Source organism: Triplophysa rosa, linkage group LG16 (genome assembly GCF_024868665.1).
Source record: "Triplophysa rosa linkage group LG16, Trosa_1v2, whole genome shotgun sequence".
NCBI lineage: Eukaryota > Metazoa > Chordata > Actinopteri > Cypriniformes > Nemacheilidae > Triplophysa > Triplophysa rosa.
The window spans coordinates 3,313,543-3,326,368 of NC_079905.1; the positions used below are offsets into that span (position 1 = coordinate 3,313,543).

Consider the following 12,826-nt stretch of genomic DNA (forward strand, 5'->3'; position numbering starts at 1 on the left):
TCTCATCCCAATGAAAGCCTTCAGATGAGCGAAAAGCCAGTGTGAATGCTTTCAAAAGATAACAATCACTTTAATTATTTTTCACAGGGTGAAGTGCTGTTACATGGGACAGCGTGTTGAATGTTCAGCAGTAAATGTTAGTAAAACTGCTCTCTGCCTGGTTGAACGTTACGTAAGCCTGTTAGCTCTAGCTGGAATAAAGAGCCGTGATGGCGAGCTTTGCAAGAGGGGAAGCCAGTCAAGTGCCTGCGATGTTTCTAAATGCGTGAATCTACCAACCGACCGCGCTTTTAACATAAACACACATCAACGCGTTTTACCTTACATGAACGAGGGATGTTTAATTTTCAATTGACTTTATTTTAAAACGAATCCACTTGCGTTGTGTGTTGCATAGTTAACCCCAATCTGCCAACAAAAAAGTATTATGTAAATGTTGAACATTGCATGCACGGGACCTTAAAACGTCATGCGTTTTAAGCCATTAAAACGCATGACGCTGAAGTCAAATTTCATTTCTTCTTGCTCACAGAACCATATTTTGTCTGGAGTTTGGTATACAAGCCAATATAAAACATTACTTTTTCTTTTTTTTGTTGAACACAGAGTTCTTGTGACTGTGTGTGTGTGTGCAGAGGATCTATTTTTAATCTTGATATTATGGTTTTGTGAGACAGCTGAGCTAATGCGTTGCAGTGAGCGCGTTTTGTGCAAGGAAACTCAAATTTGGCTCTCTGGGGAGAACGTTCTTTTTTGTGCACGTCAGTGCATTTGTACTTGAGAAACATTAGCATGTCACAGGTGAAAAAAGGCACTTATATGGTAAGCATGTGGTTTTCGGCCTACTCTATACAGTGCGTTTTTCGAGCGGTCATGTAAAGTCAATAGGTCTAAGCCCAACCAGAAATCAAACTCTGTGCCTTCCCAGCACTTATTAACAAAGACTTGAGCGAAAGGGGCTGAGATCACATTCTGTACTTTTCTCAGAGTGATCTAATGCTACCGCGAGTGAGTCAGAGCGCCGTGCCAAGAAACCAAGCAAAAGTGAGAGGTTGAAAATGAGATTTGTACTTCCTGCGCTTTGCGTGATTTGGTCTTTTTTTCATCCTTCTATTTCTGCCCCTCTCTGACTGAGATAACAGCTCCGTAAAGGATTTACGACTCCGAAAGATTTCACTGATAAATCTGATGCTTTGCATCATCTGAGAAACAGAGAACAGCAGTGAGCATTTACCTCCTATATCACGCGACTCTATCTCAATGCAATTCATGAATCAAGTCGTGGAGATGATGAAGCACCAGCCCTTGTGTTCATTTTTTCTTCATCGTTGTTTTATAGTTCTTATTTTTCAGGATGTACCATTGCTCTTTTATAGCTTAGGAGAGTTCATGAAAATCATGAAATGTTTCATTTACAGTATACATCCGTAAGTCATATACTGTATTTTTGAGTATTATTTCTATTCCTTACTAGAAACGAAAATAGACAATCGTTCTTGAAAAAATTGAAAATTGGAGCACACTGCGAGACATTGATCTCTTGTTGAGAAACTCACATTCTATGTTTTTCATTAAGAGTAAAACCTGAAAAGTAGATTTAAGTCTCCATTTGATCTCATCAGATTTCACTGGTTCCTTATTTACAAAAAGAATAATTGAAAAAAAATGAAAAATGTTTCTTCATTTACTCATCCTCATGTCATTTCAACTCCTGTATGACTTTCTTTCTTCTTCACAACACATAAGCAGATATTTTGAAGAATGTTGCTAACCAAACTACACCGGCCAGCACTGACTTCCATTGTATGGACATTACTCTAAATATATGTTTTGTGTTCTACTGAAGAAAGAGCCACATACAGGTTTTAAATGACATGAGGGTAAATAAATATGACAGAATTTTTATTTCTGGGTGAACTGTCACTTTAAGAGTCCCATTAAGAGTGTTTGTGTGTTCCCATAATATACCACGGCAGGCACACACACACACACACACACACACACACATTAAATGATGTTCTTTTGTCCTCTCACACTGAGGTGATAAAGTTAAATAACCTTCACACACACCCCGACACACACACACACACACACATAGAGGCTGTGGTAGGCAGCACACCAAGCAAAAGCAGAGCATCGTGGGTAAGCTGTCACAATCACCATTAATCTGTCCTCTCCTCGCCTCTATCATGATATACATGCCGAGTTCACCGGCAGTCACATAGATGGCAGTGACAATATACGAGTGCTGCGTGCATGCATGTGTGTTGCGGACGAGGCATGTGTGAAGGATGGGTTTGACCTGAGCACATTGGTTTAGGTTGAGCGGTCCTGTGACACAGGCAGTTGTTAATGACTGTTGAGGGATGGGCAGATGGGGACCAACCGAGGAGGTGGAGGGGACCTGACAGATGATGAGAAAGAATGAAAGAGAGAAAGAAAAGATGGAGAGGGGAAAATGGCTGATGGACAACAGAAAAGGGGGTATATGGGGGGGAGAGGGTGAGGAAAATGACTACGCTAACCTCAAAGACAACTCAAAGAAAAAGGATGAAGAACGAAGGAAAAGAGAGAAAGATAAACTCACCCACGGCTGTCTTTCTTCATTTGAATCGAGCTGGGTCTACTGCGCTGAGAGAGAGAGAGAGAGAGAGAGAGACCTCAACGGAATGCCAAAAGGACAGACATCACGAACGCATGTGCCGGCGCAATGCAAAAATCCTGAAACAACCGAGAAAACCCTAGGAAACAAAATCACAGATGCGCACAAGTCTCCGAGCCGGCTCTCCGCATCATTCCTGCTCGTATGCAGAAACACACAATATCTTGTTAATCGGCAACATAGATAATCACACATGCAGCAATAAATCAGCGTGTCAGCACGCACACACTCGCGCACACGCGTGCAGCGGGAGGAACAGACTCCACAGGCGCTACCTCAGAGGACGCCGGGCTGCCCCCTCCTCCTCCGTCTCTTTTACGCGGTCCTCTTCTGCGGCTCCTGTTTATTCAGCACAGCTCATTTCCCACGTGAACGCAACGGTGGCTTCTCTTCATTCTGCGTCCTTGTTATCCTAGCGTTTACGCCCCTCTCCTCGCATCCAGTACGGTAGAATTGAGCTTGCTGTAATATCTGGCAGCTGGGCTAGCGTGTAAACTGCATTCGTGCCTCTCTCTCCCTCAACCTTTCTGGTTGTATCTCAGTGCCTCTTGAGCACTGCCTCCAATCCAATCACAGGCAGATCCTTCCACTCTCTCTCTCTTTCTCTCTCTCGACCGTATCTTTCTACTATCACTCACAAATACTGTAAATATACATTAAAAGTACATTCAACCCCGAATCTCACATACACCAATTTTCACCCTCCAACAAAACTTGTGCTCAATGACACAAAGATGAACCACCAATGCATTCCCATATTCATAATGCGTTTTTCGCTGGCTTAAGGTTTTTAGGTTAAATACAAAAACAGCAAGTCACCACAATTGTTTTACCACACAGGAAATAGTATATCGTCAATTAGAGCTTTGCATTAAATTTGTTAAAAAAAACATGTTAATCATGTTCTTTCATGCATTTTGTATAACGCATGGTTGGCAGGGGGAATTGAATTCCATTTCTGTTCAAAATATTGAGGGTTTACATCTTTTATCCATGCAATATACCCTCCAAATGGTATACAAATTTAATGCATAAAAATAGTGGGATGTTTGGTTTAAAAATAAAAATGTTCTTACCTTTGAAACACTTCAAAATGCACCGGTCATCCGAGCCACCTCGCCAGACCAAACCGGACACATTCTTGCATGCAGAGCCAGCTAAAAAGAGTGACACATAATGGAAGGGTCTTTAGTTATTTTTTACATTCATGCATTTGACTTATGCTTTTGTCAAAAGCTAGTTATGATGCATTCCAGAAACATATTTATCATCCATCCCATGACCTTGCTTTACAGGTTGACTTGATGTTGCATTTATAGCTTGTGAAACCGCACGACGAGACCAATTATGTCATTGTGCTTGAGTACATAGACAAACTACGTATTTAAAAATCAATTCCAGACTGACTACAGGAAGGATTTCTGTGTGTTGACTTCAGGAAGTCAAACTCGATTGCAAGGCTTAAGTTAAATGATATGGAAAACTGATATATTGACTTTCAAAGTAATGGTTATTCAATACTTCACACAACAACAACGTGGCTCGTGCCAAAACAAAAAAGTATATATTTACAATTCTGTACAACGGAGGCCTGCAAATGTACAGCGATTGCTCCAGCGAACGCTACTGTAAACACATTTTTTCAAAATGATGAAACAAATGTATTTTCCATAGCAATACCACGCATGCTGTTTTACGTTCGTCTTTAAGAAGGATAAGTGCTGTGGAACGTTTGATCATCTTTGTAGATCAGGTACGGGCTGTAAAATGATCCCTGCTGGAGTCTCTTATGTACTGTCTTTTTCAATCAGCTCCACACACGGCTTTCTCGCTCACTTCCTCTGGCTCGCAGTGGCGCCCTGTAGGGAATTGAGTATTGTGAGTCTCTTGTCTCTCTCGTTTTCTGTCACACACACACAAAATCCAACAGCACGCACTCTCACGCAAACAAACATCACATTCAGAGAAGAGACACCGAATGTGCGAGGAGAATGTGCCACAAGAGTTTAGATCGGACAGTCAAACCGATTATCATTAGCTTGAGCCGTTCATTCTGTACTGGAAGAGGAAGCTCGCTTTATGGGAATGCTGGACATGGGTTCACGCTGGAGACAGCAGGAAATGAGACCCCGCAGCAGGAAGTTATTGATGTGAAGTAATGGGCGGTCGTGTTTTTACCTGAGATTATAGCAGAAGAGAGAGAAGGAATTCAAAGAAAATGCTAGGAATTATTCCAAACTTTCGGTTTGCAAAGACGCACAAGACTGCCTGAAAATATCCGTTTCTCAAGTGTGGATCTGCTTGGAACGGAAGATGCATTATAGGTTCATGCATTGACGGTAGGTTTCAAATGGAGAAAATCATATATACGTCTAAACAAATAAATCTTTAAACTTGTCTGTACCTGTTCTTAGGATTCATCTTTGATTGACAGTTGAAGTACAGAAGATCAATCAAATTCCTCCAAGGACCTCACTGTCATACATCCATCGATGAATAAAGCTAGGTTTTGAGTTCCGTAAGCCAGCCTGTAAGACAATGCTTGACTGCCGCTGTCATCTGTTTAACAAAAACAAACAAAAGGAAATAAATATGGTTAGAAAGGAGATTGTTCTGCACCAGCATGTCACCAGAGACGCATTACATTTGGCTGCCTGTTATTAGATCTGTTTGTTTAACACAAATAAAAACAACAGATTCTGCTAAATCTACCAACACAATCACATGTTTGTAAGCATTGTACGAGATATATTCATATGAATTGAATCATTTCATATGTTTAAATCATACGTTTTAGTACGATGTGCTTTGCACCAGTTACAGTTTGATGTAGAGGCTGAGTTAGGGGTGGGGTTTCATTACTTTTCCCGACATTTCTAATAGTCGTACATTTTCGTGTAATTCACTTCGTATGAATTCATACGAATTAGCCACCCCATGGTAAAAGCAGAAACGAATTTTCGGAAAATCAGGCTGAATTACTCACGATAAAAAGTGACACTTTTATTTAAATCTCCCTGTAGAAAAGTATTGTTTCTTGGTTTTCAGTTTCTAAGAATGTCTGGTAATCATCATAAGTAAGCAATAAAACATTCAATGCAGGAAATATTGTGATGCCATATCTTCACAATAGTAGATTCTAAATGTTTTTATATATCTTTTAAAAATGATACTACATTAAAAATATATAAAAACATCTTCATATATTCATTAGAACTGGGGTCATGGCTCATCTGTAAAGGGCTTGAATCAATATGTTCAGCTCTAATCTTTAGCCAGTTAAAGGGAAAATTCACCCAAAAATTAAAATTCTGTCATCATTTACTCACCTTCGAGTTGTTGCAAATCTGTATAAATTTCTTTGTTCTGAAGAACACAGAGAAAGATATTTGGAAGAATGCATATAACCAGACAGATTTTGCCCCCCATTGACTACCATAGTAGGAAAAAATACAACTGAAGTCAAAAGTGCCCCAGAACTGTTTGCAGTCCTACATTCTTCAAAATGTGTTCTTTTGTGAATGATAAATAATAATGATAAAGTAATTTTCAAAGGGCAAGATCTGTTTGGTTATAAGCATTCTTCCAAATATCTTTCTCTGTGTTCATCAGAACAAAGAAATGTATACAGATTTGGAACAACTCAAAGGTGTGTCCCTTTAAATACACCTTGAAAACTAAATTGAATTAATACATGTATACCATTGGTTGGGGTTGAACAGGATGATTGATTCATATAAAACTTTCAAAACGTCTTCAATTATAAATCAAACGCTGTTAAAGAATAATTTATCAGCACAGATTTTGTCGTGAATCACCTACTACAGTACAGAAAACCAGCTTCATGTGTGCACTTCAAACAGATACTTTGCTTGTAAATGTAATCCAGACTAAATTTAAAGTAATTAAGTGCTTCACTATCTGCCTCTCATGCATGTGCAAAAAGATCGCTTGAAGGATGGAGAGAGACTTGTTCTGTTCACCTCGTCTTTCCTCTCTCCGAGTTGACTGTGTGGTCTCTCTGTTCATAGAAAGAGAGAGAGGCAGATTGACATTCAATCCCACATCAGGATCATATCGGTGGAATAGTGATTAGCGGATCAGCATTCTGCTCACGTGAGTTCCACTATCAATGAGTGAGTGAGCGAGACGGAAAGCGAGATAGTGGCTCTGTTTCAAAACCTAGAGTGCTTCCTCGCTGCCTGTTGACTGTGTAGGCAGCATCCTTACTTCCATTTGCATCATGAGCATCGCAATGCATTTTAGGATATATCCTTATTCATGAAGGATATGAATGAAACGGTGCTTTACAATTTGGCAAATATTAGGGAATTTGGCAAAAATTTGGCATTTTAAACACACGCAAACTAAGTTGCCTACCTTTTGCAAGAGCAACTAGGGGTGCACAAATGATGCTTCCTCTATACATCCATAGAACCTTTCTATTGCACAAATAGGTTGTTAATAGTGGAAAAAAGATTCTACCAACTATAAAGAGATTAAACGAAATTGTTCTTTTAATATATTTAGACTATAAGGTCATTTGGGATCCAAAAATGGTCCATTTATGGCATCACTGTGAAGAACCCTTTGGCACCTTTCTAGGATTATAAGAGTGAAATGCAAAAAGAGAGAGCAACTGCAGGTTCAACAGGTGTAAGGAGGAGAAAAATGGGAAGTAGAATCTCAGGGATGTTGTTGTAAAGTAACGTCAAAAGCGGAGATGATGCATTAAGCGTGACTGATGAAGATGTATAGCATGAGCACACACGCACGCTCCATCACACCACGGCACCTGCGAGTCTTCATATGAACTGATAAACACGCACGTGCACCTGGTTGGCACGCAGAAAGCAAGGGTGCGAAAGAACTGGGCGGCTTGACGTAACTTGCTGTACAATATAATATAGTCACCTAAACAAACCACAGAGATGACCACACAGACACAGACGTGTGTGGGGAAAGAGCTGGATCACATGGGGAATACAAAAGGAATAAGATAACGGGATGATTGATGACATAAAGAATGAAGGGTAGCAGGTGTGTGAGGATGGAAAGAGACAATTATAGAAAAAGATGAAAGGAGGGACGAATAGAGAGAGGAAATAGAAAAATTAGAGAAAATGAGGGATGGGATGAAGACATGAAGAAGTAGAGAAAAAAAGAAAGATGCAAAAGAAATGGAACAAAAGGAAGTCAGGAAGAAAGGAAGGAAGGGAGGAAGAAAGAAAGAAAGAAAGAAAGAAAGAAAGAAAGAAAGAAAGAAAGAAAGAAAGAAAGAAAGAAAGAAAGAAAGAAAGAAAGAAAGAAAGAAAGAAAGAAAGAAAGAAAGAAAGAAAGAAAGAAAGAAAGGAGACATAAGAGGAGCACAATTATGTACAGGAATGTGGAAGCAATGAAATATGACAAAATAAATGATGGAAAAAGAGCTGAAAAAGAACGTGGGGTCAGAAAACAATGACAGAGAAAGAGAGGGAGGGAGCCGTGTCTCACAGAGGGGATCCATCATGTGCGGTACATACTGTACATGCGGTGATCAATGATATGAATCTGAGGGAGGAAAAATGATCATAGCAGAGAATGGACTCACACCAGCTCTTCCGAGACACAGCGTTCTCTAAACACACACACACACACACACACCGCATTCACAGCAATGCAGTCCCTGCAAACAGAGCTCGAGTCCAAAATCACCAGAGGCTTATTGCAATTAATGAAGCATGCGCCTCTGTTGTCCAAAACCGACGTTGTGTAAAAGCGCAGAGTGCTTCGGATACGCAAACTCGACGGCCAATCTACACGGGCACGTGCATGAAATCTACCGGATGACTTTTGAAAAGGTGAATTGAAACGCAATGTGAGCCGTGCAAAAACATGTGGTCATCTTCAAGGTGAGGATAATCACCATCTGGCCAGCCATCTGCAATTATGTAATGCCTTTCACTTCAAAAGAGCGCAGTGATTTCTAGGGGGTGGGAGGGATGAGGTGAGCTTCCAGCACATCATTTGTAACACTCTGGACATACGGAGAACAAGCGTGGTGGAGGTGCCATCCTGCAATATGGACAACCACATGTTCACATTTTTAGTATAATATGAAGCTTGTCATTTTGCCTAAACACAGATATAGTCCAGTGCAAGAGCATTTAAAGTGATAGGTCACCAAAAATGAAAAAGCTATCATCATTTACTCACCCTCTTGTCATTTCAAACCTTTATGACTTTCTTCCGCAGAACACAAAAGAAGATATTTTGAAGAAAGCTGGAAAACGAACAGCACTGGCCCCCATTCACTTCTATTGTATAGACACAAAACCAATGTGAACTATCACTTTAAGTGTTATTAAAACTGATCTACTGTATAAAAAAGCGAATATATTGATTGTTCGGTTAAATTGTTGCATAAACAGTGTTGATTTAAAAACGTCAACACTATTTAAAGGGACAGTTCACCCAAAAATGAAAATTCTGTCATCATTTAGTCACGCTTATGTTGTTCAAAACCTGTATATGGCTCTTTCCTCTGTGTAACACAAAAGAAGATCTTTTGAGAAATGTCTCAGTGGTTTACAATGGAAGTCAATGAGGCCCAATGTTGTTTGGTTGCCAACGTTCTTCAAAATATCTTCTTTTGTGTTCTGCAGAAGAAAGAAAATCATACAGGTTTGAAATGAAATGCATATTTCATTTTTTGGGTGAACTACCTCTATACGCTACTTAATACACTTACGAATATATGCATTAGTCATGTCAACCACATAGGTGAAAGAAATACAATTATTCAACTATTCTTTACCAAAAATTAAACTCATGTTATGCTTTTATATTTATACATCAACAAAATGAACTAATTTCTAATGCAAACTCACATAAACTTTTATTTTTTATTCAGGGGAATCTGTTACATCCAACTCTGTGTATAACATTAAAAATCTAGAAAAAATATTGAATAATGTACCATATAATGTAAAATCTAAAACATAATCACAGTTTTTTTTGTGTGAGGAAAATGAATGGCTTATTCTAATGACCATCCATAATAAAAGAAGGTACGTTTTTATTGAACACCGGTGTCTAAGAATGTTGATGCCACAGTTGTATAAAACAAATAAGCCACAAAAGCCTGCGTGCTACAGTAATTTCACTTTAGTAAGGGCTTATTGCGGCTTATACAGTAGCTTTTACAAACCTTCGCATATAAATCAAGCAGCAGGCGGTACTCAAAGGTCACCACAGGCAATTTCCATTGTTCAACTGTTGCAATTTTAAAAGTTCAAAGCCGGCAAACGCCGTTTGTTACATGGCAAAGCACGCTGATAAAGTCAATCTAAACTATGTGACCGAAACTTCCTCGTCTTCAAAGAAACACTGTCACGAAATCTCCAGTCAATCTAAAATCCATCCGTTGAACAGTTCGCCCGTCGCACGCAGTGTGAAATTGAGGTTTCACCGCAAATAATAGAATTTTAAAGGGTCCACATCAAGCTAACTCAGACACTATTCCTCCTTTCAGCATAATGTGAATAAAACATCAGATAGAGGCAATCACGAGCGGAAGCCGAACGTAGGGCTCAGCAGCACAAAGGGCCAAATTTAAGATAGAAGCCATTAAGCAGAAGTGCGTTTTGCAGGGCTTTTAAGACTCTTTATGAGTTTGTCTCTTAGCCTTGTGCCCCAGGCAAAGAGTTGATTAGTTTTACCATCCGTTTGTTTCTCACCATCTTGCTTCTTGGTGTTTGTCTACGCACTGTTAATGCACTTTCACCGTCATGGGTGGAATGGCTGAGCACTGATAGCCTTATTTTGATTGCCGCGTTTTGCTTTTAGGCGCAGACATATTTAAGCCAAAACACGTTATGAAAAACTTGCAGTCGAGACTCCAACACACCATCCTTGGAAGTTCACTATATATATGACCCGACACTTGAGCTCTTGTCCTACGGGTCTATTTGGGGTTAAACGCTCTGTCTTACCTGTTTCCCTTCAATTCTCCACCCAAATGTCACTTCCACTCCCACTCCGGCATCGGCTCTATCCTTCCAAAGGTTACAGTGACGCCCCTGGCACGGTGGACATTTGCAAATAGACACAAGAGATGATAAATGATTGGAAAATGAGCATTAAAACACGCTCACATTGAGGCAGAGATTTGCTGGAATCAGCTTTTTTCATGGGTACATGCGGAGTGCCCAATAAGGACCCAATATTGCGTTACACTTGATAAATGCTGATAGTAGCAAAGGGTGACTGCCTAGCTCTCTTCCCTGAGGACAAAACCCAGCAGTTTGACAAGGGTAGTTTTGCAAGTGTAATTTGGCTGGTTGTCCATAATGGTTTAGGTAATACCATTTAGCTGCAGAGAAGAGCGGAGGAGAGTCCCTCCAACCCTGCGGGCGTCATGATAGTGTCATCGCGTGCTTGGAACAACACCCCCTTCATTTTTTTATGCCCTCCCACCTCTTCCCCGCATTGCAGACCCGGGCCTAAGTGGTGAAGACAGACCTGAGCCAGTAGCACGACACTGTGAGGTCAGTGCGCCGGGCATTAGGAAGAGGACAATGCCGGAAAACTGACACCATTAGAGTTTGGCCGGCTTTCCAGGGCACTTGCCAACCGTGCACATCCATTGTCTTGGCCATCCTATAATACTAATCCCACCCCCATATCAGTCTCTGTTGTGGCTCCACTAAGCAGTCCTTCAGAGACTAAGTCTGAAAGTATCTGTGGCAGATGCCAACAAAGACATTTTGTTGGTATTGTTAGAATATCAAAGAGCTGGTTGGACGATTAAAAAAATGTGGAAAAATAATGTAGTGTTCATACAATATGCAATACAGATTCCCAAACGCACCAGAAAACAGGCTCTGTATTTAAATAAGCATACACTTACATCAAATTCAGGAAAGTCTAGAGCGAGGCATTTTGCCAACTTATTGCTCTTTGCTGTCTAACTGGTTAAAACAATTAAATTGAGGGGAAACAAATAGGCCAACTATTGTACATTAGGTCAATAGAATAGAACAATTTGTTTGTCTGACAATATACAAAGGAACATGAAGTTCAAGATGTTGAGGCTAGTCTTAGGTCAGGCCTTCTATGCTTGAAACGATACGATGATGTCTCTGAAAACCACCATTGCACATCTAGACTAGTGTTTCTGAATACTTCGCTCTTAAAAATAAAGGTGCTTCACGATGTCATTGAAGAACATTTTTTGTCTAAATGGTTCCATAAAGAACCTTTAACATCTGAAGAGCCTTTCTGCTTACAAAAGGTTCTTTGTGGCGATGAAAGGTTCAGATTGTAAAAATGTAAGAAACAATGGTTCTTTAAAGAGCCTTTGTCTGAACGGTTCTTTGTGGAACCAAAAATTGTTCTTCTATGGCATCGCTGTTGAAGAACCTTTTAAGCAACTTTATAATTAATAGTGGACGGGTTGAAACAACCCAGCATTTTTGTGCACAGTCCGGATGTCTCCCATTTCTAAAATACCCATTTCAGGTCTTGGAGTAGTCGACTAACAAATTGAGTTGATTTCGATTCTGTCAGGGAGATATCCTACACCTGTACTATGTCGTGTCCTCCAGGAACAGGCGATTCAGGATTCATTCACCGTTCACTGCAACAACAACGTGCAGAGCAGAGGTTTCAGCCTGGAGTTAGAGAGCGGATGAAGGTCAAGTCTTTTTTGAGTCACACAGCAATGACCAAATAGGTCACGGCTCGACCTTGCTATCCCTCGATCATCCTCTTGATAAATCTAGGGGGGTTTGCTCTGCCTTTGGTGAGCAGACTGGGAGAAGAGCATCCGATGAAGGTCGATGAATTTAATAAAAGCCTTATTGCTTGTACAATGGTGTCAAGATTAATGTGATGAAAAAAACATGTGGGATAAAGACAATTACGAATTCAAATTTTTGCTACAAAAATACGAAGATCCTAGGCTTCAAAAAAGAAGTCATTTCAACACAGGTATTTGACGAGGAAACAACTTCGTATGAATTTGTAAGTTAGTTTAAAGTTGTAAAATTTCTTAGTTTAAACATTTGTTCTACTGCAAATAAAATATGGGCTCATGTGATTTGCAAGTCTTTTAGTTTTCATTTTATTCTAATTTCTAAATAGCGTCCCAACACTTCCGGAATTTGGGTTGTACTGTTTTGA

The 12,826-nt window shown here is 40.0% G+C and overlaps 1 protein-coding gene across 5 annotated transcripts in view; it reads right to left on the reverse strand.

The window, feature by feature from the left end:
• The window catches only part of LOC130566646 (glutamate receptor ionotropic, kainate 5), a 103,908-nt gene that overhangs the window by 77,102 nt on the left and 13,980 nt on the right, over positions 1–12,826 (reverse strand). For 2 of the 5 annotated variants that reach the window (XM_057354271.1, XM_057354266.1), the window contains exons 1-2: positions 2,938–3,176; positions 2,588–2,631 (exon numbers count right to left, since the gene is read on the reverse strand). The gene's annotated coding sequence lies outside the window, so the exon portion shown is untranslated. Of the gene's footprint in view, positions 1–2,587; positions 2,632–2,937; positions 3,177–3,738; positions 3,820–4,342; positions 5,001–5,066; positions 5,222–12,826 lie in introns of those variants that run through there. The other 3 variants (XM_057354267.1, XM_057354268.1, XM_057354269.1) reach the window with 3 other exon arrangements.